This window comes from Lycorma delicatula, chromosome 13 (genome assembly GCF_047948215.1).
Source record: "Lycorma delicatula isolate Av1 chromosome 13, ASM4794821v1, whole genome shotgun sequence".
Classification (NCBI taxonomy): Eukaryota; Metazoa; Arthropoda; class Insecta; order Hemiptera; family Fulgoridae; genus Lycorma; species Lycorma delicatula.
Window position 1 is genome coordinate 55216685 of NC_134467.1, and position 26183 is coordinate 55242867.

The following is a 26183-nucleotide window of genomic DNA, read 5'->3' on the forward strand; positions in this document are numbered from 1 at the left end:
AGACGAATCAAAAATCAAGTTGATACCTTAATTTATTACCAAGAAATTATAAAAAAGTAAATTTCATTGTTATTACATTTGAAACATAAACACTCTGAATTTCAAAAAATTATTTCTTAGTGTGCTCTTCCTAAGAAGAACGTGCATTAATTAAAATTTTCAATAATTTACCTTTAGTAGTTTTTACTGGGCGTTAATGATGAATCAATCGATTAGGTACAGTCAATGTTTTACAGATACAGATATTATTTATATGGTAAATGAAAATTGTTTTCCAAAATAATAATAATAATAAATAAATAAATAATTTTTAGTTAAATATATTACAAAAATTAATTTTTATTGAATAATTTAATAATTATTTGACCTCTTGAAAAAAAGATTTATTAATTTAAAAATATAATTTTATTTTCCTTCTCTTGAAATAAAGTAATAAAAACAATTTGTTATGTACATCTGGAACTCGGCTAACAAGATGAGTCAACAGTTGTATAGTTAAGAACGAAGATGACCGATTGTACGCGGAAGGGAACGAATGTAACAAACAGCCGACTCGGTCTAGTTAGTCATCGCTGGATATACAACGAAGTACGTGTAGTTAAATAAGGTACGTTTATTGATATATATATATATATATATATTTCATAATTTCAACTCTTCTATTTTTTTTTGTTTGTTAATATTTAAAGGTTTTTTTTATTGTAACAGTAAGATGTACACTTTTTTGTCTGTATTTCATGATGTGTATGTTGCGCGTGTTTATGTGTGTGTGTGTGTGTGCGCGCGCGCGCGTCCACGTGTGTATATAGTCAAAAATCAAATTATTTATACTACTTATTTGTTGTATCCCCAACTATTACTTTGCATACCCCCCGGAACTGAGTACGCGTACACCACTTTCGAGACCACTGCTCTAAAGCTGTGGTGAAGAAAGAAATTATGGTAATAAGTCAAAAAATGTGGTATGGGTTATTTCACATTTCTTTACGTTTCATCACCCAGGAACCCCAGAAAACCTAATTAACTGTTGCGATGAGGGGGGTAATGTTCATACGTATATAAATGCGTCTGTTGGCGTGTCGGAAGCTTAATAATTTTTGAATGGATAAATAGAGTTTGATGAAATTTTGTATAGAGATTCGTATGTTAGAGAATTTATTGGTAGAAGTTTTGGATCAACACCTCCGATGTGGAGTAGGTGTGCGGGGGTGGGGGGTTAGGGTTCATTTTTCAAAATTTTGTAAACATAATGACACCGCTTTATAATAATTTCAGTACTTACGTGAGCGCAAGTATTTGTAAAATATATGCCATATTTTAAAAATTTTGCCGCAGAAATCGAAAAAAAAAATTTTATTTATCGCATATTTTAACTTTCCCGTCTAGATAGCTTTAGAATGAAAAGCATTGTAACCGTTCTAATTTCGGCATATGCGGTTTTCACCGGATCTTAACGTTTTGACACCTAACGAACCCGAAAAACCAAATAGAAATTTTTACGGATGTTGATGTACATGTGTTAGGTGTCGGCCGCTAAATAACCTTATATTTACAGAACTACTGGACCGATTTTGACCGTTTTTTGAAAACGTCAAAGAGGTGGGGCTATAGAGAAAGATCACCCTCAGTATTTCGAGATATCGCCTAATTACGGTCATATTTTTCTTAAGAGCGTTTGTTTACGATTAAAAAATTAAAACGATTTGGGAAATCGCATCTTACCTCAAAAAATGTTATTGTAGTCGTACGCTATGTTCTGACGCCATAGGTGAGCGGCAGAATTAAATAAACGAATAATATTTAAAGTTTTGTAATTGAATATATTTAAAAATTTACTTGTTCTGGCCGGGCGAACTCGATCGCCCGGTTGATACGGTGTCTGGTGCGTAAAGCCTCACGGCTACGCCGACCGTACAAGCTAAATTTGTTGTAAGTCGTGAAATTATATTAGTTGGTACCGCCATATCCGCGCGAATTAAATACGCTATGGGCACGCGGTTTCGTTAGAACAATTAAATTAAATAAACGAAGAATTATAATATTTTAATAAAACGATAAATATATTTTAATTAAATGTAATTAACAAGCTATATATCCACCTTACCGGCAAATAAGTGTCAAAATCTACCAGATCTTTCGGTCTTTTTTGTAACCATCATCACGAGTTTTTTATCTCCGGTCCCGGAGATAAAAAAAAAATTTTTTTATCACCATCACCATCACCATCACCGGGGCGGCCGTACGGTCTAAATGGCGTCGGTCCCGGTCGAATAGCTTCGATGCTGGCTGACATATACTTGTTTACGTCAATTTTCGTTTCGGCCGAATTCTTGGTTTTCCGAAAAAAATACGCCGATAGAGAGGACATAGGCTTCACCGGGGCGGCCGTACGGTCTAAATGGCGTCGGTCCCGGTCGAGTAGCTTCGATCCTGTCTGACATATACTCGTTTACGTCAATTTTCTTTTCGGCCGAATTCTCGGTTTTCCGAAAAAAATACGCCGATGCAGAGGGTATAGGCATCACCGGGGCGGCCGTACAGTCTAAATGGCGTCGGTCCCGGTCGAATAGCTTCGATGCTGGCTGACATATACTTGTTTACGTCAATTTTCGTTTCGGCCGAATTCTTGGTTTTCCGAAAAAAATACGCCGATAGAGAGGACATAGGCTTCACCGGGGCGGCCGTACGGTCTAAATGGCGTCGGTCCCCGGTCTAATAGCTTCGATGCTGGCTGACATATACTTGTTTACGTCAATTTTCGTTTCGGCCGAATTCTTGGTTTTCCGAAAAAAATACCCCGATACAGAGGGCATAGGCATCACCGGGGCGGCCGTACGGTCTAAATGGCGTCGGTCCCGGTCGAATAGCTTCGATGCTGGCTGACATACACTTGTTTACGTCAATTTTCGTTTCGGCCGAATTCTTGGTTTTCCGAAAAAAATACCCCGATACAGAGGGCATAGGCATCACCGGGCGGGCCGTATGGTCTAAATGGCGTCGGTCCCGGTCGAATAGCTTCGATCCTGGCTGACATATACTCGTTTACGTCAATTTTCGTTTCGGCCGAACTCTCGGTTTTCCGAAAAAAATACGCCGATACAGAGGGCATAGGCATCACCGGGGGGGCCGTACGGTCTAAATGGCGTCGGTCCCCGGTCGAATAGCTTCGATGCTGGCTGACATATACTTGTTTACGTCAATTTTCGTTTCGGCCGAATTCTTGGTTTTCCGAAAAAAATACCCCGATACAGAGGGTATAGGCATCACCGGGGCGGCCGTACGGTCTAAATGGCGTCGGTCCCGGTCGAGTAGCTTCGATGCTGGCTGACATATACTTGTTTACGTCAATTTTCGTTTCGGCCGAATTCTTGGTTTTTCGAAAAAAATACGCCGATACAGAGGACATAGGCACCACCGGGGCGGCCGTACGGTCTAAATGGCGTCGGTCCCGGTCGAGTAGCTTCGATCCTGGCTGACATATACTCGTTTACGTCAATTTTCTTTTCGGCCGAATTCTCGGTTTTCCGAAAACAACACGCCGATGCAGAGGGTATAGGCATCACCGAAGCGGCCGTACGGTTTAAATGGCGTCGGTCCCGGTCGAATAGCTTCGATCCTGGCTGACATATACTCGTTTACGTCAATTTTCGTTTCGGCCGAATTCTCGGTTTTCCGAAAAAAATACGCCGATGCAGAGGGCATAGGCATACCGGGGGGGGGGGGCGGACGGTCGATATGGCTTCGGTCCCGGTCGAATAGCTTCGATCCTGGCTGACATATACTCGTTTACGTCAATTTTCGTTTCGGCCGAATTCTCGGTTTTCCGAAAAAAATACGCCGATGCAGAGGGCATAGGCATACCGGGGGGGGGGGGGGGGGGCGGACGGTCGATATGGCTTCGGTCCCGGTCGAATAGCTTCGATCCTGGCTGACATATACTCGATTACTTCAATTTTCGTTTCGGCCGAATTCTCGGTCTTCCGAAAAATATACGCCGATGCAGAGGGCATAGGCATCACCGGGGCGGCCGTATGGTCTAAATGGCATCGGTCCCGGTCGAGTAGCTTCGATGCTGACTGACATATACTTGTTTACGTCAATTTTCGTTTCGGCCGAATTCTTGGTTTTCCGAAAAAAATACGCCGATACAGAGGGCATAGGCATCACCGGGGGGGGGGGGGCCGTACGGTCTTAATGGCATCGGTCCCGGTCGAGTAGCTTTGATCTTGGCTGACATATACTCGTTTACGTCAATTTTTTTTTCGGCCGAATTCTCGGTTTTCCGAAAAAAATACGCCGATGCAGAGGGTATAGGCATCACCGGGGCGGCCGTACGGTCTAAATGGCGTCGGTCCCGGTCGAGTAGCTTCGATCCTGGCTGACATATACTCGTTTACGTCAATTTTCGTTTCGGCCGAATTCTCGGTTTTCCGAAAAAAATACGCCGATGCAGAGGGCATAGGCATACCGGGGGGGGCCGGACGGTCTATATGGCTTCGGTCCCGGTCGAATAGCTTCGATCCTGGCTGACATATACTAGATTACTTCAATTTTCGTTTCGGCCGAATTCTCGGTCTTCCGAAAAAAATACGCCGATGCAGAGGGCATAGGCATCACCGGGGCGGCCGTACGGTCTAAATGGCATCGGTCCCGGTCGAGTAGCTTCGATGCTGGCTGACATATACTTGTTTACGTCAATTTTCGTTTCGGCCGAATTCTTGGTTTTCCGAAAAAAATACGCCGATACAGAGGGCATAGGCATCACCGGGGGGGCCGTACGGTCTAAATGGCGTCGGTCCCCGGTCGAATAGCTTCGATGCTGGCTGACATATACTTGTTTACGTCAATTTTCGTTTCGGCCGAATTCTTGGTTTTCCGAAAAAAATACCCCGATACAGAGGGCATAGGCATCACCGGGGCGGCCGTACGGTCTAAATGGCATCGGTCCCGGTCGAGTAGCTTTGATCCTGGCTGACATATACTCGTTTACGTCAATTTTCTTTTCGGCCGAATTCTCGGTTTTCCGAAAAAAATACGCCGATACAGAGGGCATAGGCATCACCGGGGCGGCCGTACGGTCTAAATGGCGTCGGTCCCGGTCGAATAGCTTCGATCCTGGCTGACATATACTCGTTTACGTCAATTTTCGTTTCGGCCGAACTCTCGGTTTTCCGAAATAAATACGCCGATACAGAGGGCATAGGCATCACCGGGGGGGCCGTACGGTCTAAATGGCGTCGGTCCCCGGTCGAATAGCTTCGATGCTGGCTGACATATACTTGTTTACGTCAATTTTCGTTTCGGCCGAATTCTTGGTTTTCCGAAAAAAATACCCCGATACAGAGGGCATAGGCATCACCGGGGCGGCCGTACGGTCTAAATGGCATCGGTCCCGGTCGAGTAGCTTTGATCCTGGCTGACATATACTCGTTTACGTCAATTTTCGTTTCGGCCGAATTCTTGGTTTTCCGAAAAAAATACGCCGATACAGAGGGCATAGGCATCACCGGGGCGGCCGTACGGTCTAAATGGCGTCGGTCCCGGTCGAATAGCTTCGATCCTGGCTGACATATACTCGTTTACGTCAATTTTCGTTTCGGCCGAACTCTCGGTTTTCCGAAAAAAAATACGCCAATACAGAGGGCATAGGCATCACCGGGGGGGCCGTACGGTCTAAATGGCGTCGGTCCCTGGTCGAATAGCTTCGATGCTGGCTGACATATACTTGTTTACGTCAATTTTCGTTTCGGCCGAATTCTTGGTTTTCCGAAAAAAATACGCCGATACAGAGGGCATAGGCATCACCGGGGCGGCCGTACGGTCTAAATGGCGTCGGTCCCGGTCGAATAGCTTCGATCCTGGCTGACATATACTCGTTTACGTCAATTTTCGTTTCGGCCGAACTCTCGGTTTTCCGAAAAAAATACGCCGATACAGAGGGCATAGGCATCACCGGGGGGGCCGTACGGTCTAAATGGCGTCGGTCCCTGGTCGAATAGCTTCGATGCTGGCTGACATATACTTGTTTACGTCAATTTTCGTTTCGGCCGAATTCTTGATTTTCCGAAAAAAATACGCCGATAGAGAGGACATAGGCTTCACCGGGGCGGCCGTACGGTCTAAATGGCGTCGGTCCCGGTCGAGTAGCTTCGATCCTGGCTGACATATACTCGTTTACGTCAATTTTCGTTTCGGCCGAACTCTCGGTTTTCCGAAAAAAATACGCCGATACAGAGGGCATAGGCATCACCGGGGGGGCCGTATGGTCTAAATGGCGTCGGTCCCGGTCGAATAGCTTCGATGCTGGCTGACATATACTTGTTTACGTCAATTTTCGTTTCGGCCGAATTCTTGGTTTTCCGAAAAAAATACCCCGATACAGAGGGCATAGGCATCACCGGGGCGGCCGTACGGTCTAAATGGCGTCGGTCCCGGTCGAATAGCTTCGATCCTGGCTGACATATACTCGTTTACGTCAATTTTCGTTTCGGCCGAACTCTCGGTTTTCCGAAAAAAATACGCCGATACAGAGGGCATAGGCATCACCGGGGGGGCCGTACGGTCTAAATGGCGTCGGTCCCGGTCGAATAGCTTCGATGCTGGCTGACATATACTTGTTTACGTCAATTTTCGTTTCGGCCGAATTCTTGGTTTTCCGAAAAAAATACCCCGATACAGAGGGCATAGGCATCACCGGGGCGGCCGTACGGTCTAAATGCCGTCGGTCCCGGTCGAATAGCTTCGATGCTGGCTGACATATACTTGTTTACGTCAATTTTCGTTTCGGCCGAATTCTTGGTTTTCCGAAAAAAATACGCCGATAGAGAGGGCATAGGCATCACCGGGGGGGCCGGACGGTCGATATGGCTTCTGTCCCGGTCGAATAGCTTCGATCCTAGCTGACGTATGCTCGAATTCGTCAATTTTCGTTTTGGCCGAATTCTCGGTTTTCCGAAAAAAATACGCCGATACAGAGGGTATAGGCATCACCGGGGCGGCCGTACGGTCTAAATGGCGTCGGTCCCGGTCGAATAGCTTTGATTCTGGCTGACATATACTCGTTTACGTCAATTTTCGTTTCGGCCGAATTCTAGGTTTTCCGAAAAAAATACGTCGACGCAGAGGGTATAGGCATCACCGGGGCGGCCGTACGGTCTAAATGGCGTCGGTCCCCGCTCGAATAGCTTCGATCCTGGCTGACATATACTCGATTACGTCAATTTTCGTTTCGGCCGAATTCTTGGTTTTCCGAAAAAAATACGCCGATACAGAGGGCATAGGCATCACCGGGGCGTCTGGACGGTCGATATGGCGTCGGTCCCGGTCGAATAGCTTCGATACTGGCTGACATATACTCGATTACGTCAATTTTCGTTTCGGCCGAATTCTCGGTCTTCCGAAAAAATTACGCCGATACAGAGGGCATAGGCATCACCGGGGCGGCCGGACGGTCGATATGGCGTCGGTCCCGGTCGAATAGCTTCGATCCTAGCTGACATATACTTGTTTACGTCAATTTTCGTTTCGGCCGAATTCTTGGTTTTTCGAAAAAAATACGCCGATACGGAGGACATAGGCACCACCGGGGCGGCCGTACGGTCTAAATGGCGTCGGTCCCGGTCGAGTAGCTTCGATCCTGGCTGACATATACTCGTTTACGTCAATTTTCGTTTCGGCCGAATTCTCGGTTTTCCGAAAAAAATACGCCGATGCAGAGGGCATAGGCATACCGGGGGGGGGGGGGGGGCGGACGGTCGATATGGCTTCTGTCCCGGTCGAATAGCTTCGATCCTGGCTGACATATACTCGATTACTTCAATTTTCGTTCGGCCGAATTCTCGGTCTTCCGAAAAATATACGCCGATGCAGAGGGCATAGGCATCACCGGGGCGGCCGTATGGTCTAAATGGCATCGGTCCCGGTCGAGTAGCTTCGATGCTGACTGACATATACTTGTTTACGTCAATTTTCGTTTCGGCCGAATTCTTGGTTTTCCGAAAAAAATACGCCGATACAGAGGGCATAGGCATCACCGGGGGGGGGGGGGGCCGTACGGTCTTAATGGCATCGGTCCCGGTCGAGTAGCTTTGATCTTGGCTGACATATACTCGTTTACGTCAATTTTTTTTTCGGCCGAATTCTCGGTTTTCCGAAAAAAATACGCCGATGCAGAGGGTATAGGCATCACCGGGGCGGCCGTACGGTCTAAATGGCGTCGGTCCCGGTCGAGTAGCTTCGATCCTGGCTGACATATACTCGTTTACGTCAATTTTCGTTTCGGCCGAATTCTCGGTCTTCCGAAAAAAATACGCCGATGCAGAGGGCATAGGCATCACCGGGGCGGCCGTACGGTCTAAATGGCATCGGTCCCGGTCGAGAAGCTTCGATGCTGGCTGACATATACTTGTTTACGTCAATTTTCGTTTCGGCCGAATTCTTGGTTTTCCGAAAAAAATACGCCGATACAGAGGGCATAGGCATCACCGGGGGGGCCGTACGGTCTAAATGGCGTCGGTCCCCGGTCGAATAGCTTCGATGCTGGCTGACATATACTTGTTTACGTCAATTTTCGTTTCGGCCGAATTCTTGGTTTTCCGAAAAAAATACCCCGATACAGAGGGCATAGGCATCACCGGGGCGGCCGTACGGTCTAAATGGCGTCGGTCCCGGTCGAATAGCTTCGATCCTGGCTGACATATACTCGTTTACGTCAATTTTCGTTTCGGCCGAACTCTCGGTTTTCCGAAATAAATACGCCGATACAGAGGGCATAGGCATCACCGGGGGGGCCGTACGGTCTAAATGGCGTCGGTCCCCGGTCGAATAGCTTCGATGCTGGCTGACATATACTTGTTTACGTCAATTTTCGTTTCGGCCGAATTCTTGGTTTTCCGAAAAAAATACCCCGATACAGAGGGCATAGGCATCACCGGGGCGGCCGTACGGTCTAAATGGCATCGGTCCCGGTCGAGTAGCTTTGATCCTGGCTGACATATACTCGTTTACGTCAATTTTCGTTTCGGCCGAATTCTTGGTTTTCCGAAAAAAAAACGCCGATACAGAGGGCATAGGCATCACCGGGGCGGCCGTACGGTCTAAATGGCGTCGGTCCCGGTCGAATAGCTTCGATCCTGGCTGACATATACTCGTTTACGTCAATTTTCGTTTCGGCCGAACTCTCGGTTTTCCGAAAAAAAATACGCCAATACAGAGGGCATAGGCATCACCGGGGGGGCCGTACGGTCTAAATGGCGTCGGTCCCTGGTCGAATAGCTTCGATGCTGGCTGACATATACTTGTTTACGTCAATTTTCGTTTCGGCCGAATTCTTGGTTTTCCGAAAAAAATACGCCGATACAGAGGGCATAGGCATCACCGGGGCGGCCGTACGGTCTAAATGGCGTCGGTCCCGGTCGAATAGCTTCGATCCTGGCTGACATATACTCGTTTACGTCAATTTTCGTTTCGGCCGAACTCTCGGTTTTCCGAAAAAATACGCCGATACAGAGGGCATAGGCATCACCGGGGGGGCCGTACGGTCTAAATGGCGTCGGTCCCTGGTCGAATAGCTTCGATGCTGGCTGACATATACTTGTTTACGTCAATTTTCGTTTCGGCCGAATTCTTGATTTTCCGAAAAAAATACGCCGATAGAGAGGACATAGGCTTCACCGGGGCGGCCGTACGGTCTAAATGGCGTCGGTCCCGGTCGAGTAGCTTCGATCCTGGCTGACATATACTCGTTTACGTCAATTTTCGTTTCGGCCGAACTCTCGGTTTTCCGAAAAAAATACGCCGATACAGAGGGCATAGGCATCACCGGGGGGGCCGTATGGTCTAAATGGCGTCGGTCCCGGTCGAATAGCTTCGATGCTGGCTGACATATACTTGTTTACGTCAATTTTCGTTTCGGCCGAATTCTTGGTTTTCCGAAAAAAATACCCCGATACAGAGGGCATAGGCATCACCGGGGCGGCCGTACGGTCTAAATGGCGTCGGTCCCGGTCGAATAGCTTCGATCCTGGCTGACATATACTCGTTTACGTCAATTTTCGTTTCGGCCGAACTCTCGGTTTTCCGAAAAAAATACGCCGATACAGAGGGCATAGGCATCACCGGGGGGGCCGTACGGTCTAAATGGCGTCGGTCCCGGTCGAATAGCTTCGATGCTGGCTGACATATACTTGTTTACGTCAATTTTCGTTTCGGCCGAATTCTTGGTTTTCCGAAAAAAATACCCCGATACAGAGGGCATAGGCATCACCGGGGCGGCCGTACGGTCTAAATGCCGTCGGTCCCGGTCGAATAGCTTCGATGCTGGCTGACATATACTTGTTTACGTCAATTTTCGTTTCGGCCGAATTCTTGGTTTTCCGAAAAAAATACGCCGATACAGAGGGCATAGGCATCACCGGGGGGGCCGGACGGTCGATATGGCTTCTGTCCCGGTCGAATAGCTTCGATCCTAGCTGACATATGCTCGAATTCGTCAATTTTCGTTTTGGCCGTATTCTCGGTTTTCCGAAAAAAATACGCCGATACAGAGGGTATAGGCATCACCGGGGCGGCCGTACGGTCTAAATGGCGTCGGTCGCGGTCGAATAGCTTTGATTCTGGCTGACATATACTCGTTTACGTCAATTTTCGTTTCGGCCGAATTCTAGGTTTTCCGAAAAAAATACGTCGACGCAGAGGGTATAGGCATCACCGGGGCGGCCGTACGGTCTAAATGGCGTCGGTCCCCGCTCGAATAGCTTCGATCCTGGCTGACATATACTCGATTACGTCATTTTTCGTTTCGGCCGAATTCTTGGTTTTCCGAAAAAAATACGCCGATACAGAGGGCATAGGCATCACCGGGGCGTCCGGACGGTCGATATGGCGTCGGTCCCGGTCGAATAGCTTCGATACTGGCTGACATATACTCGATTACGTCAATTTTCGTTTCGGCCGAATTCTCGGTCTTCCGAAAAAATTACGCCGATACAGAGGGCATAGGCATCACCGGGGCGGCCGGACGGTCGATATGGCGTCGGTCCCGGTCGAATAGCTTCGATCCTAGCTGACATATACTTGTTTACGTCAATTTTCGTTTCGGCCGAATTCTTGGTTTTTCGAAAAAAATACGCCGATACGGAGGACATAGGCACCACCGGGGCGGCCGTACGGTCTAAATGGCGTCGGTCCCGGTCGAGTAGCTTCGATCCTGGCTGACATATACTCGTTTACGTCAATTTTCGTTTCGGCCGAATTCTCGGTTTTCCGAAAAAAATACGCCGATGCAGAGGGCATAGGCATACCGGGGGGGGGGGGCGGACGGTCGATATGGCTTCTGTCCCGGTCGAATAGCTTCGATCCTGGCTGACATATACTCGATTACTTCAATTTTCGTTCGGCCGAATTCTCGGTCTTCCGAAAAATATACGCCGATGCAGAGGGCATAGGCATCACCGGGGCGGCCGTATGGTCTAAATGGCATCGGTCCCGGTCGAGTAGCTTCGATGCTGACTGACATATACTTGTTTACGTCAATTTTCGTTTCGGCCGAATTCTTGGTTTTCCGAAAAAAATACGCCGATACAGAGGGCATAGGCATCACCGGGGGGGGGGGGGGCGTACGGTCTTAATGGCATCGGTCCCGGTCGAGTAGCTTTGATCTTGGCTGACATATACTCGTTTACGTCAATTTTTTTTCGGCCGAATTCTCGGTTTTCCGAAAAAAATACGTCGACGCAGAGGGTATAGGCATCACCGGGGCGGCCGTACGGTCTAAATGGCGTCGGTCCCCGCTCGAATAGCTTCGATCCTGGCTGACATATACTCGATTACGTCAATTTTCGTTTCGGCCGAATTCTCGGTTTTCCGAAAAAAATACGCCGATACAGAGGGCATAGGCATCACCGGGGCGTCCGGACGGTCGATATGGCGTCGGTCCCGGTCGAATAGCTTCGATACTGGCTGACATATACTCGATTACGTCAATTTTCGTTTCGGCCGAATTCTCGGTCTTCCGAAAAAATTACGCCGATACAGAGGGCATAGGCATCACCGGGGCGGCCGGACGGTCGATATGGCGTCGGTCCCGGTCGAATAGCTTCGATCCTAGCTGACATATACTTGTTTACGTCAATTTTCGTTTCGGCCGAATTCTTGGTTTTTCGAAAAAAATACGCCGATACGGAGGACATAGGCACCACCGGGGCGGCCGTACGGTCTAAATGGCGTCGGTCCCGGTCGAGTAGCTTCGATCCTGGCTGACATATACTCGTTTACGTCAATTTTCGTTTCGGCCGAATTCTCGGTTTTCCGAAAAAAATACGCCGATGCAGAGGGCATAGGCATACCGGGGGGGGGGGGGCGGACGGTCGATATGGCTTCTGTCCCGGTCGAATAGCTTCGATCCTGGCTGACATATACTCGATTACTTCAATTTTCGTTCGGCCGAATTCTCGGTCTTCCGAAAAATATACGCCGATGCAGAGGGCATAGGCATCACCGGGGCGGCCGTATGGTCTAAATGGCATCGGTCCCGGTCGAGTAGCTTCGATGCTGACTGACATATACTTGTTTACGTCAATTTTCGTTTCGGCCGAATTCTTGGTTTTCCGAAAAAAATACGCCGATACAGAGGGCATAGGCATCACCGGGGGGGGGGGGGCCGTACGGTCTTAATGGCATCGGTCCCGGTCGAGTAGCTTTGATCTTGGCTGACATATACTCGTTTACGTCAATTTTTTTTTCGGCCGAATTCTCGGTTTTCCGAAAAAAATACGCCGATGCAGAGGGTATAGGCATCACCGGGGCGGCCGTACGGTCTAAATGGCGTCGGTCCCGGTCGAGTAGCTTCGATCCTGGCTGACATATACTCGTTTACGTCAATTTTCGTTTCGGCCGAATTCTCGGTCTTCCGAAAAAAATACGCCGACGCAGAGGGCATAGGCATCACCGGGGCGGCCGTACGGTCTAAATGGCATCGGTCCCGGTCGAGAAGCTTCGATGCTGGCTGACATATACTTGTTTACGTCAATTTTCGTTTCGGCCGAATTCTTGGTTTTCCGAAAAAAATACGCCGATACAGAGGGCATAGGCATCACCGGGGGGGCCGTATGGTCTAAATGGCGTCGGTCCCCGGTCGAATAGCTTCGATGCTGGCTGACATATACTTGTTTACGTCAATTTTCGTTTCGGCCGAATTCTTGGTTTTCCGAAAAAAATACCCCGATACAGAGGGCATAGGCATCACCGGGGCGGCCGTACGGTCTAAATGGCGTCGGTCCCGGTCGAATAGCTTCGATCCTGGCTGACATATACTCGTTTACGTCAATTTTCGTTTCGGCCGAACTCTCGGTTTTCCGAAATAAATACGCCGATACAGAGGGCATAGGCATCACCGGGGGGGCCGTACGGTCTAAATGGCGTCGGTCCCCGGTCGAATAGCTTCGATGCTGGCTGACATATACTTGTTTACGTCAATTTTCGTTTCGGCCGAATTCTTGGTTTTCCGAAAAAAATACCCCGATACAGAGGGCATAGGCATCACCGGGGCGGCCGTACGGTCTAAATGGCATCGGTCCCGGTCGAGTAGCTTTGATCCTGGCTGACATATACTCGTTTACGTCAATTTTCGTTTCGGCCGAATTCTTGGTTTTCCGAAAAAAAAACGCCGATACAGAGGGCATAGGCATCACCGGGGCGGCCGTACGGTCTAAATGGCGTCGGTCCCGGTCGAATAGCTTCGATCCTGGCTGACATATACTCGTTTACGTCAATTTTCGTTTCGGCCGAACTCTCGGTTTTCCGAAAAAAAATACGCCAATACAGAGGGCATAGGCATCACCGGGGGGGCCGTACGGTCTAAATGGCGTCGGTCCCTGGTCGAATAGCTTCGATGCTGGCTGACATATACTTGTTTACGTCAATTTTCGTTTCGGCCGAATTCTTGGTTTTCCGAAAAAAATACGCCGATACAGAGGGCATAGGCATCACCGGGGCGGCCGTACGGTCTAAATGGCGTCGGTCCCGGTCGAATAGCTTCGATCCTGGCTGACATATACTCGTTTACGTCAATTTTCGTTTCGGCCGAACTCTCGGTTTTCCGAAAAAATACGCCGATACAGAGGGCATAGGCATCACCGGGGGGGCCGTACGGTCTAAATGGCGTCGGTCCCTGGTCGAATAGCTTCGATGCTGGCTGACATATACTTGTTTACGTCAATTTTCGTTTCGGCCGAATTCTTGATTTTCCGAAAAAAATACGCCGATAGAGAGGACATAGGCTTCACCGGGGCGGCCGTACGGTCTAAATGGCGTCGGTCCCGGTCGAGTAGCTTCGATCCTGGCTGACATATACTCGTTTACGTCAATTTTCGTTTCGGCCGAACTCTCGGTTTTCCGAAAAAAATACGCCGATACAGAGGGCATAGGCATCACCGGGGGGGCCGTATGGTCTAAATGGCGTCGGTCCCGGTCGAATAGCTTCGATGCTGGCTGACATATACTTGTTTACGTCAATTTTCGTTTCGGCCGAATTCTTGGTTTTCCGAAAAAAATACCCCGATACAGAGGGCATAGGCATCACCGGGGCGGCCGTACGGTCTAAATGGCGTCGGTCCCGGTCGAATAGCTTCGATCCTGGCTGACATATACTCGTTTACGTCAATTTTCGTTTCGGCCGAACTCTCGGTTTTCCGAAAAAAATACGCCGATACAGAGGGCATAGGCATCACCGGGGGGGCCGTACGGTCTAAATGGCGTCGGTCCCGGTCGAATAGCTTCGATGCTGGCTGACATATACTTGTTTACGTCAATTTTCGTTTCGGCCGAATTCTTGGTTTTCCGAAAAAAATACCCCGATACAGAGGGCATAGGCATCACCGGGGCGGCCGTACGGTCTAAATGCCGTCGGTCCCGGTCGAATAGCTTCGATGCTGGCTGACATATACTTGTTTACGTCAATTTTCGTTTCGGCCGAATTCTTGGTTTTCCGAAAAAAATACGCCGATACAGAGGGCATAGGCATCACCGGGGGGGCCGGACGGTCGATATGGCTTCTGTCCCGGTCGAATAGCTTCGATCCTAGCTGACATATGCTCGAATTCGTCAATTTTCGTTTTGGCCGTATTCTCGGTTTTCCGAAAAAAATACGCCGATACAGAGGGTATAGGCATCACCGGGGCGGCCGTACGGTCTAAATGGCGTCGGTCGCGGTCGAATAGCTTTGATTCTGGCTGACATATACTCGTTTACGTCAATTTTCGTTTCGGCCGAATTCTAGGTTTTCCGAAAAAAATACGTCGACGCAGAGGGTATAGGCATCACCGGGGCGGCCGTACGGTCTAAATGGCGTCGGTCCCCGCTCGAATAGCTTCGATCCTGGCTGACATATACTCGATTACGTCAATTTTCGTTTCGGCCGAATTCTTGGTTTTCCGAAAAAAATACGCCGATACAGAGGGCATAGGCATCACCGGGGCGTCCGGTCGGTCGATATGGCGTCGGTCCCGGTCGAATAGCTTCGATACTGGCTGACATATACTCGATTACGTCAATTTTCGTTTCGGCCGAATTCTCGGTCTTCCGAAAAAATTACGCCGATACAGAGGGCATAGGCATCACCGGGGCGGCCGGACGGTCGATATGGCGTCGGTCCCGGTCGAATAGCTTCGATCCTAGCTGACATATACTTGTTTACGTCAATTTTCGTTTCGGCCGAATTCTTGGTTTTTCGAAAAAAATACGCCGATACGGAGGACATAGGCACCACCGGGGCGGCCGTACGGTCTAAATGGCGTCGGTCCCGGTCGAGTAGCTTCGATCCTGGCTGACATATACTCGTTTACGTCAATTTTCGTTTCGGCCGAATTCTCGGTTTTCCGAAAAAAATACGCCGATGCAGAGGGCATAGGCATACCGGGGGGGGGGGGGGCGGACGGTCGATATGGCTTCTGTCCCGGTCGAATAGCTTCGATCCTGGCTGACATATACTCGATTACTTCAATTTTCGTTCGGCCGAATTCTCGGTCTTCCGAAAAATATACGCCGATGCAGAGGGCATAGGCATCACCGGGGCGGCCGTATGGTCTAAATGGCATCGGTCCCGGTCGAGTAGCTTCGATGCTGACTGACATATACTTGTTTACGTCAATTTTCGTTTCGGCCGAATTCTTGGTTTTCCGAAAAAAATACGCCGATACAGAGGGCATAGGCATCACCGGGGGGGGGGGGGCGTACGGTCTTAATGGCATCGGTCCCGGTCGAGTAGCTTTGATCTTGGCTGACATATACTCGTTTACGTCAATTTTTTTTCGGCCGAATTCTCGGTTTTCCGAAAAAAATACGTCGACGCAGAGGGTATAGGCATCACCGGGGCGGCCGTACGGTCTAAATGGCGTCGGTCCCCGCTCGAATAGCTTCGATCCTGGCTGACATATACTCGATTACGTCAATTTTCGTTTCGGCCGAATTCTTGGTTTTCCGAAAAAAATACGCCGATACAGAGGGCATAGGCATCACCGGGGCGTCCGGACGGTCGATATGGCGTCGGTCCCGGTCGAATAGCTTCGATACTGGCTGACATATACTCGATTACGTCAATTTTCGTTTCGGCCGAATTCTCGGTCTTCCGAAAAAATTACGCCGATACAGAGGGCATAGGCATCACCGGGGCGGCCGGACGGTCGATATGGCGTCGGTCCCGGTCGAATAGCTTCGATCCTAGCTGACATATACTTGTTTACGTCAATTTTCGTTTCGGCCGAATTCTTGGTTTTTCGAAAAAAATACGCCGATACAGAGGGCATAGGCATCACCGGGGGGGCCGTACGGTCTAAATGGCGTCGGTCCCGGTCGAGTAGCTTCGATGCTGACTGACATATACTTGTTTACGTCAATTTTCGTTTCGGCCGAATTCTTGGTTTTCCGAAAAAAATACGCCGATACAGAGGGCATAGGCATCACCGGGGGGGCCGTACGGTCTAAATGGCGTCGGTCCCGGTCGAATAGCTTCGATGCTGGCTGACATATACTTGTTTACGTCAATTTTCGTTCCGGCCGAATTCTTGGTTTTCCGAAAAAAATACGCCGATACAGAGGGCATAGGCATCACCGGGGGGGCCGGACGGTCGATATGGCTTCTGTCCCGGTCGAATAGCTTCGATCCTAGCTGACATATGCTCGAATTCGTCAATTTTCGTTTTGGCCGAATTCTCGGTTTTCCGAAAAAAATACGCCGATACAGAGGGTATAGGCATCACCGGGGCGGCCGTACGGTCTAAATGGCGTCGGTCGCGGTCGAATAGCTTTGATTCTGGCTGACATATACTCGTTTACGTCAATATTCGTTTCGGCCGAATTCTAGGTTTTCCGAAAAAAATACGTCGACGCAGAGGGTATAGGCATCACCGGGGCGGCCGTACGGTCTAAATGGCGTCGGTCCCCGCTCGAATAGCTTCGATCCTGGCTGACATATACTCGATTACGTCAATTTTCGTTTCGGCCGAATTCTTGGTTTTCCGAAAAAAATACGCCGATACAGAGGGCATAGGCATCACCGGGGCGTCCGGACGGTCGATATGGCGTCGGTCCCGGTCGAATAGCTTCGATACTGGCTGACATATACTCGATTACGTCAATTTTCGTTTCGGCCGAATTCTCGGTCTTCCGAAAAAATTACGCCGATACAGAGGGCATAGGCATCACCGGGGCGGCCGGACGGTCGATATGGCGTCGGTCCCGGTCGAATAGCTTCGATCCTAGCTGACATATACTTGTTTACGTCAATTTTCGTTTCGGCCGAATTCTTGGTTTTTCGAAAAAAATACGCCGATACGGAGGACATAGGCACCACCGGGGCGGCCGTACGGTCTAAATGGCGTCGGTCCCGGTCGAGTAGCTTCGATCCTGGCTGACATATACTCGTTTACGTCAATTTTCGTTTCGGCCGAATTCTCGGTTTTCCGAAAAAAATACGCCGATGCAGAGGGCATAGGCATACCGGGGGGGGGGGGGGGGGGGGGGGCGGACGGTCGATATGGCTTCTGTCCCGGTCGAATAGCTTCGATCCTGGCTGACATATACTCGATTACTTCAATTTTCGTTCGGCCGAATTCTCGGTCTTCCGAAAAATATACGCCGATGCAGAGGGCATAGGCATCACCGGGGCGGCCGTATGGTCTAAATGGCATCGGTCCCGGTCGAGTAGCTTCGATGCTGACTGACATATACTTGTTTACGTCAATTTTCGTTTCGGCCGAATTCTTGGTTTTCCGAAAAAAATACGCCGATACAGAGGGCATAGGCATCACCGGGGGGGGGGGCGTACGGTCTTAATGGCATCGGTCCCGGTCGAGTAGCTTTGATCTTGGCTGACATATACTCGTTTACGTCAATTTTTTTTTCGGCCGAATTCTCGGTTTTCCGAAAAAAATACGCCGATGCAGAGGGTATAGGCATCACCGGGGCGGCCGTACGGTCTAAATGGCGTCGGTCCCGGTCGAGTAGCTTCGATCCTGGCTGACATATACTCGTTTACGTCAATTTTCGTTTCGGCCGAATTCTCGGTTTTCCGAAAAAAATACGCCGATGCAGAGGGCATAGGCATACCGGGGGGGGCCGTACGGTCTAAATGGCGTCGGTCCCCGGTCGAATAGCTTCGATGCTGGCTGACATATACTTGTTTACGTCAATTTTCGTTTCGGCCGAATTCTTGGTTTTCCGAAAAAAATACCCCGATACAGAGGGCATAGGCATCACCGGGGCGGCCGTACGGTCTAAATGGCATCGGTCCCGGTCGAATAGCTTCGATCCTGGCTGACATATACTCGTTTACGTCAATTTTTGTTTCGGCCGAACTCTCGGTTTTCCGAAAAAAATACGCCGATACAGAGGGCATAGGCATCACCGGGGGGGCCGTACGGTCTAAATGGCGTCGGTCCCCGGTCGAATAGCTTCGATGCTGGCTGACATATACTTGTTTACGTCAATTTTCGTTTCGGCCGAATTCTTGGTTTTCCGAAAAAAATACCCCGATACAGAGGGCATAGGCATCACCGGGGCGGCCGTACGGTCTAAATGGCATCGGTCCCGGTCGAGTAGCTTTGATCCTGGCTGACATATACTCGTTTACGTCAATTTTCGATTCGGCCGAATTCTTGGTTTTCCGAAAAAAATACGCCGATACAGAGGGCATAGGCATCACCGGGGCGGCCGTACGGTCAAAATGGCGTCGGTCCCGGTCGAATAGCTTCGATCCTGGCTGACATATACTCGTTTACGTCAATTTTCGTTTCGGCCGAACTCTCGGTTTTCCGAAAAAAATACCCCGATACAGAGGGCATAGGCATCACCGGGGGGGCCGTACGGTCTAAATGGCGTCGGTCCCTGGTCGAATAGCTTCGATGCTGGCTGACATATACTTGTTTACGTCAATTTTCGTTTCGGCCGAATTCTTGGTTTTCCGAAAAAAATACCCCGATACAGAGGGCATAGGCATCACCGGGGCGGCCGTACGGTCTAAATGGCGTCGGTCCCCGCTCGAATAGCTTCGATCCTGGCTGACATATACTCGATTACGTCAATTTTCGTTTCGGCCGAATTCTTGGTTTTCCGAAAAAAATACGCCGATACAGAGGGCATAGGCATCACCGGGGCGTCCGGACGGTCGATATGGCGTCGGTCCCGGTCGAATAGCTTCGATACTGGCTGACATATACTCGATTACGTCAATTTTCGTTTCGGCCGAATTCTCGGTCTTCCGAAAAAATTACGCCGATACAGAGGGCATAGGCATCACCGGGGCGGCCGGACGGTCGATATGGCGTCGGTCCCGGTCGAATAGCTTCGATCCTAGCTGACATATACTTGTTTACGTCAATTTTCGTTTCGGCCGAATTCTTGGTTTTTCGAGAAAAATACGCCGATACGGAGGACATAGGCACCACCGGGGCGGCCGTACGGTCTAAATGGCGTCGGTCCCGGTCGAGTAGCTTCGATCCTGGCTGACATATACTCGTTTACGTCAATTTTCGTTTCGGCCGAATTCTCGGTTTTCCGAAAAAAATACGCCGATGCAGAGGGCATAGGCATACCGGGGGGGGGGGGGGGGCGGACGGTCGATATGGCTTCTGTCCCGGTCGAATAGCTTCGATCCTGGCTGACATATACTCGATTACTTCAATTTTCGTTCGGCCGAATTCTCGGTCTTCCGAAAAATATACGCCGGTGCAGAGGGCATAGGCATCACCGGGGCGGCCGTATGGTCTAAATGGCATCGGTCCCGGTCGAGTAGCTTCGATGCTGACTGACATATACTTGTTTACGTCAATTTTCGTTTCGGCCGAATTCTTGGTTTTCCGAAAAAAATACGCCGATACAGAGGGCATAGGCATCACCGGGGGGGGGGGGGCGTACGGTCTTAATGGCATCGGTCCCGGTCGAGTAGCTTTGATCTTGGCTGACATATACTCGTTTACGTCAATTTTTTTTTCGGCCGAATTCTCGGTTTTCCGAAAAAAATACGCCGATGCAGAGGGTATAGGCATCACCGGGGCGGCCGTACGGTCTAAATGGCGTCGGTCCCGGTCGAGTAGCTTCGATCCTGGCTGACATATACTCGTTTACGTCAATTTTCGTTTCGGCCGAATTCTCGGTTTTCCGAAAAAAATACGCCGATGCAGAGGGCATAGGCATACCGGGGGGGGGCCGGACGGTCGATATGGCTTCGGTCCCGGTCGAATAGCTTCGATCCTGGCTGACATATACTCGTTTACGTCAATTTTCGTTTCGGCCGAACTCTCGGTTTTCCGAAAAAAATACGCCGATACAGAGGGCATAGGCATCACCGGGGGGGCCGTATGGTCTAAATGGCGTCGGTCCCGGTCGAATAGCTTCGATGCTGGCTGACATATACTTGTTTACGTCAATTTTCGTTTCGGCCGAATTCTTGGTTTTCCGAAAAAAATACCCCGATACAGAGGGCATAGGCATCACCGGGGCGGCCGTACGGTCTAAATGGCGTCGGTCCCGGTCGAATAGCTTCGATCCTGGCTGACATATACTCGTTTACGTCAATTTTCGTTTCGGCCGAACTCTCGGTTTTCCGAAAAAAATACGCCGATACAGAGGGCATAGGCATCACCGGGGGGGCCGTACGGTCTAAATGGCGTCGGTCCCGGTCGAATAGCTTCGATGCTGGCTGACATATACTTGTTTACGTCAATTTTCGTTTCGGCCGAATTCTTGGTTTTCCGAAAAAAATACGCCGATACAGAGGGCATAGGCATCACCGGGGGGGCCGGACGGTCGATATGGCTTCTGTCCCGGTCGAATAGCTTCGATCCTAGCTGACATATGCTCGAATTCGTCAATTTTCGTTTTGGCCGAATTCTCGGTTTTCCGAAAAAAATACGCCGATACAGAGGGTATAGGCATCACCGGGGCGGCCGTACGGTCTAAATGGCGTCGGTCGCGGTCGAATAGCTTTGATTCTGGCTGACATATACTCGTTTACGTCAATTTTCGTTTCGGCCGAATTCTAGGTTTTCCGAAAAAAATACGTCGACGCAGAGGGTATAGGCATCACCGGGGCGGCCGTACGGTCTAAATGGCGTCGGTCCCCGCTCGAATAGCTTCGATCCTGGCTGACATATACTCGATTACGTCAATTTTCGTTTCGGCCGAATTCTTGGTTTTCCGAAAAAAATACGCCGATACAGAGGGCATAGGCATCACCGGGGCGTCCGGACGGTCGATATGGCGTCGGTCCCGGTCGAATAGCTTCGATACTGGCTGACATATACTCGATTACGTCAATTTTCGTTTCGGCCGAATTCTCGGTCTTCCGAAAAAATTACGCCGATACAGAGGGCATAGGCATCACCGGGGCGGCCGGACGGTCGATATGGCGTCGGTCCCGGTCGAATAGCTTCGATCCTAGCTGACATATACTTGTTTACGTCAATTTTCGTTTCGGCCGAATTCTTGGTTTTTCGAAAAAAATACGCCGATACGGAGGACATAGGCACCACCGGGGCGGCCGTACGGTCTAAATGGCGTCGGTCCCGGTCGAGTAGCTTCGATCCTGGCTGACATATACTCGCTTACGTCAATTTTCGTTTCGGCCGAATTCTCGGTTTTCCGAAAAAAATACGCCGATGCAGAGGGCATAGGCATACCGGGGGGGGGGGGGGGGGCGGACGGTCGATATGGCTTCTGTCCCGGTCGAATAGCTTCGATCCTGGCTGACATATACTCGATTACTTCAATTTTCGTTCGGCCGAATTCTCGGTCTTCCGAAAAATATACGCCGATGCAGAGGGCATAGGCATCACCGGGGCGGCCGTATGGTCTAAATGGCATCGGTCCCGGTCGAGTAGCTTCGATGCTGACTGACATATACTTGTTTACGTCAATTTTCGTTTCGGCCGAATTCTTGGTTTTCCGAAAAAAATACGCCGATACAGAGGGCATAGGCATCACCGGGGGGGGGGGGGCGTACGGTCTTAATGGCATCGGTCCCGGTCGAGTAGCTTTGATCTTGGCTGACATATACTCGTTTACGTCAATTTTTTTTTCGGCCGAATTCTCGGTTTTCCGAAAAAAATACGCCGATGCAGAGGGTATAGGCATCACCGGGGCGGCCGTACGGTCTAAATGGCGTCGGTCCCGGTCGAGTAGCTTCGATCCTGGCTGACATATACTCGTTTACGTCAATTTTCGTTTCGGCCGAATTCTCGGTTTTCCGAAAAAAATACGCCGATGCAGAGGGCATAGGCATACCGGGGGGGGCCGGACGGTCGATATGGCTTCGGTCCCGGTCGAATAGCTTCGATCCTGGCTGACATATACTCGATTACTTCAATTTTCGTTTCGGCCGAATTCTCGGTCTTCCGAAAAAAATACGCCGATGCCGAGGGCACAGGCATCACCGGGGCGGCCGTACGGTCTAAATGGCATCGGTCCCGGTCGAGTAGCTTCGATGCTGGCTGACATATACTTGTTTACGTCAATTTTCGTTTCGGCCGAATTCTTGGTTTTCCGAAAAAAATACGCCGATACAGAGGGCATAGGCATCACCGGGGGGGCCGTACGGTCTAAATGGCGTCGGTCCCCGGTCGAATAGCTTCGATGCTGGCTGACATATACTTGTTTACGTCAATTTTCGTTTCGGCCGAATTCTTGGTTTTCCGAAAAAAATACCTCGATACAGAGGGCATAGGCATCACCGGGGCGGCCGTACGGTCTAAATGGCATCGGTCCCGGTCGAGTAGCTTTGATCCTGGCTGACATATACTCGTTTACGTCAATTTTCTTTTCGGCCGAATTCTCGGTTTTCCGAAAAAAATACGCCGATACAGAGGGCATAGGCATCACCGGGGCGGCCGTCCGGTCTAAATGGCGTCGGTCCCGGTCGAATAGCTTCGATCCTGGCTGACATATACTCGTTTACGTCAATTTTTGTTTCGGCCGAACTCTCGGTTTTCCGAAAAAAATACGCCGATACAGAGGGCATAGGCATCACCGGGGGGGCCGTACGGTCTAAATGGCGTCGGTCCCCGGTCGAATAGCTTCGATGCTGGCTGACATATACTTGTTTACGTCAATTTTCGTTTCGGCCGAATTCTTGGTTTTCCGAAAAAAATACCCCGATACAGAGGGCATAGGCATCACCGGGGCGGCCGTACGGTCTAAATGGCATCGGTCCCGGTCGAGTAGCTTTGATCCTGGCTGACATATACTCGTTTACGTCAATTTTCGTTTCGGCCGAATTCTTGGTTTTCCGAAAAAAATACGCCGATACAGAGGGCATAGGCATCACCGGGGCGGCCGTACGGTCAAAATGGCGTCGGTCCCGGTCGAATAGCTTCGATCCTGGCTGACATATACTCGTTTACGTCAATTTTCGTTTCGGCCGAACTCTCGGTTTTCCGAAAAAAATACCCCGATACAGAGGGCATAGGCATCACCGGGGGGGCCGTACGGTCTAAATGGCGTCGGTCCCTGGTCGAATAGCTTCGATGCTGGCTGACATATACTTGTTTACGTCAATTTTCGTTTCGGCCGAATTCTTGGTTTTCCGAAAAAAATACCCCGATACAGAGGGCATAGGCATCACCGGGGCGGCCGTACGGTCTAAATGGCGTCGGTCCCGGTCGAATAGCTTCGATGCTGGCTGACATATACTTGTTTACGTCAATTTTCGTTTCGGCCGAATTCTTGGTTTTCCGAAAAAAATACGCCGATACAGAGGGCATAGGCATCACCGGGGCGGCCGTACGGTCTAAATGGCGTCGGTCCCGGTCGAATAGCTTCGATCCTGGCTGACATATACTCGTTTACGTCAATTTTCGTTTCGGCCGAACTCTCGGTTTTCCGAAAAAAAATACGCCAATACAGAGGGCATAGGCATCACCGGGGGGGCCGTACGGTCTAAATGGCGTCGGTCCCTGGTCGAATAGCTTCGATGCTGGCTGACATATACTTGTTTACCTCAATTTTCGTTTCGGCCGAATTCTTGGTTTTCCGAAAAAAATACGCCGATACAGAGGGCATAGGCATCACCGGGGCGGCCGTACGGTCTAAATGGCGTCGGTCCCGGTCGAATAGCTTCGATCCTGGCTGACATATACTCGTTTACGTCAATTTTCGTTTCGGCCGAACTCTCGGTTTTCCGAAAAAAATACGCCGATACAGAGGGCATAGGCATCACCGGGGGGGGCCGTACGGTCTAAATGGCGTCGGTCCCTGGTCGAATAGCTTCGATGCTGGCTGACATATACTTGTTTACGTCAATTTTCGTTTCGGCCGAATTCTTGATTTTCCGAAAAAAATACGCCGATAGAGAGGACATAGGCTTCACCGGGGCAGCCGTACGGTCTAAATGGCGTCGGTCCCGGTCGAGTAGCTTCGATCCTGGCTGACATATACTCGTTTACGTCAATTTTCGTTTCGGCCGAACTCTCGGTTTTCCGAAAAAAATACGCCGATACAGAGGGCATAGGCATCACCGGGGGAGCCGTATGGTCTAAATGGCGTCGGTCCCGGTCGAATAGCTTCGATGCTGGCTGACATATACTTGTTTACGTCAATTTTCGTTTCGGCCGAATTCTTGGTTTTCCGAAAAAAATACCCCGATACAGAGGGCATAGGCATCACCGGGGCGGCCGTACGGTCTAAATGGCGTCGGTCCCGGTCGAATAGCTTCGATCCTGGCTGACATATACTCGTTTACGTCAATTTTCGTTTCGGCCGAACTCTCGGTTTTCCGAAAAAAATACGCCGATACAGAGGGCATAGGCATCACCGGGGGGGCCGTACGGTCTAAATGGCGTCGGTCCCGGTCGAATAGCTTCGATGCTGGCTGACATATACTTGTTTACGTCAATTTTCGTTTCGGCCGAATTCTTGGTTTTCCGAAAAAAATACCCCGATACAGAGGGCATAGGCATCACCGGGGCGGCCGTACGGTCTAAATGCCGTCGGTCCCGGTCGAATAGCTTCGATGCTGGCTGACATATACTTGTTTACGTCAATTTTCGTTTCGGCCGAATTCTTGGTTTTCCGAAAAAAATACGCCGATACAGAGGGCATAGGCATCACCGGGGGGGCCGGACGGTCGATATGGCTTCTGTCCCGGTCGAATAGCTTCGATCCTAGCTGACATATGCTCGAATTCGTCAATTTTCGTTTTGGCCGAATTCTCGGTTTTCCGAAAAAAATACGCCGATACAGAGGGTATAGGCATCACCGGGGCGGCCGTACGGTCTAAATGGCGTCGGTCCCGGTCGAATAGCTTTGATTCTGGCTGACATATACTCGTTTACGTCAATTTTCGTTTCGGCCGAATTCTAGGTTTTCCGAAAAAAATACGTCGACGCAGAGGGTATAGGCATCACCGGGGCGGCCGTACGGTCTAAATGGCGTCGGTCCCCGCTCGAATAGCTTCGATCCTGGCTGACATATACTCGATTACGTCAATTTTCGTTTCGGCCGAATTCTTGGTTTTCCGAAAAAAATACGCCGATACAGAGGGCATAGGCATCACCGGGGCGTCCGGACGGTCGATATGGCGTCGGTCCCGGTCGAATAGCTTCGATACTGGCTGACATATACTCGATTACGTCAATTTTCGTTTCGGCCGAATTCTTGGTTTTTCGAAAAAAATACGCCGATACGGAGGACATAGGCAC

General features: G+C 50.0%; 1 long non-coding RNA gene across 1 annotated transcript in view; it reads left to right on the forward strand.

The window, feature by feature from the left end:
* The first annotated feature begins 31 nt into the window (after positions 1–31).
* LOC142333829 (uncharacterized) overlaps positions 32–26183 on the forward strand; it is an 85506-nt gene continuing 59354 nt past the window's right edge. Inside the window, exon 1 of the long non-coding RNA XR_012758716.1 lies at positions 32–607. This is a non-coding gene — a long non-coding RNA (uncharacterized LOC142333829). The remainder of the gene's footprint in view (positions 608–26183) is intronic.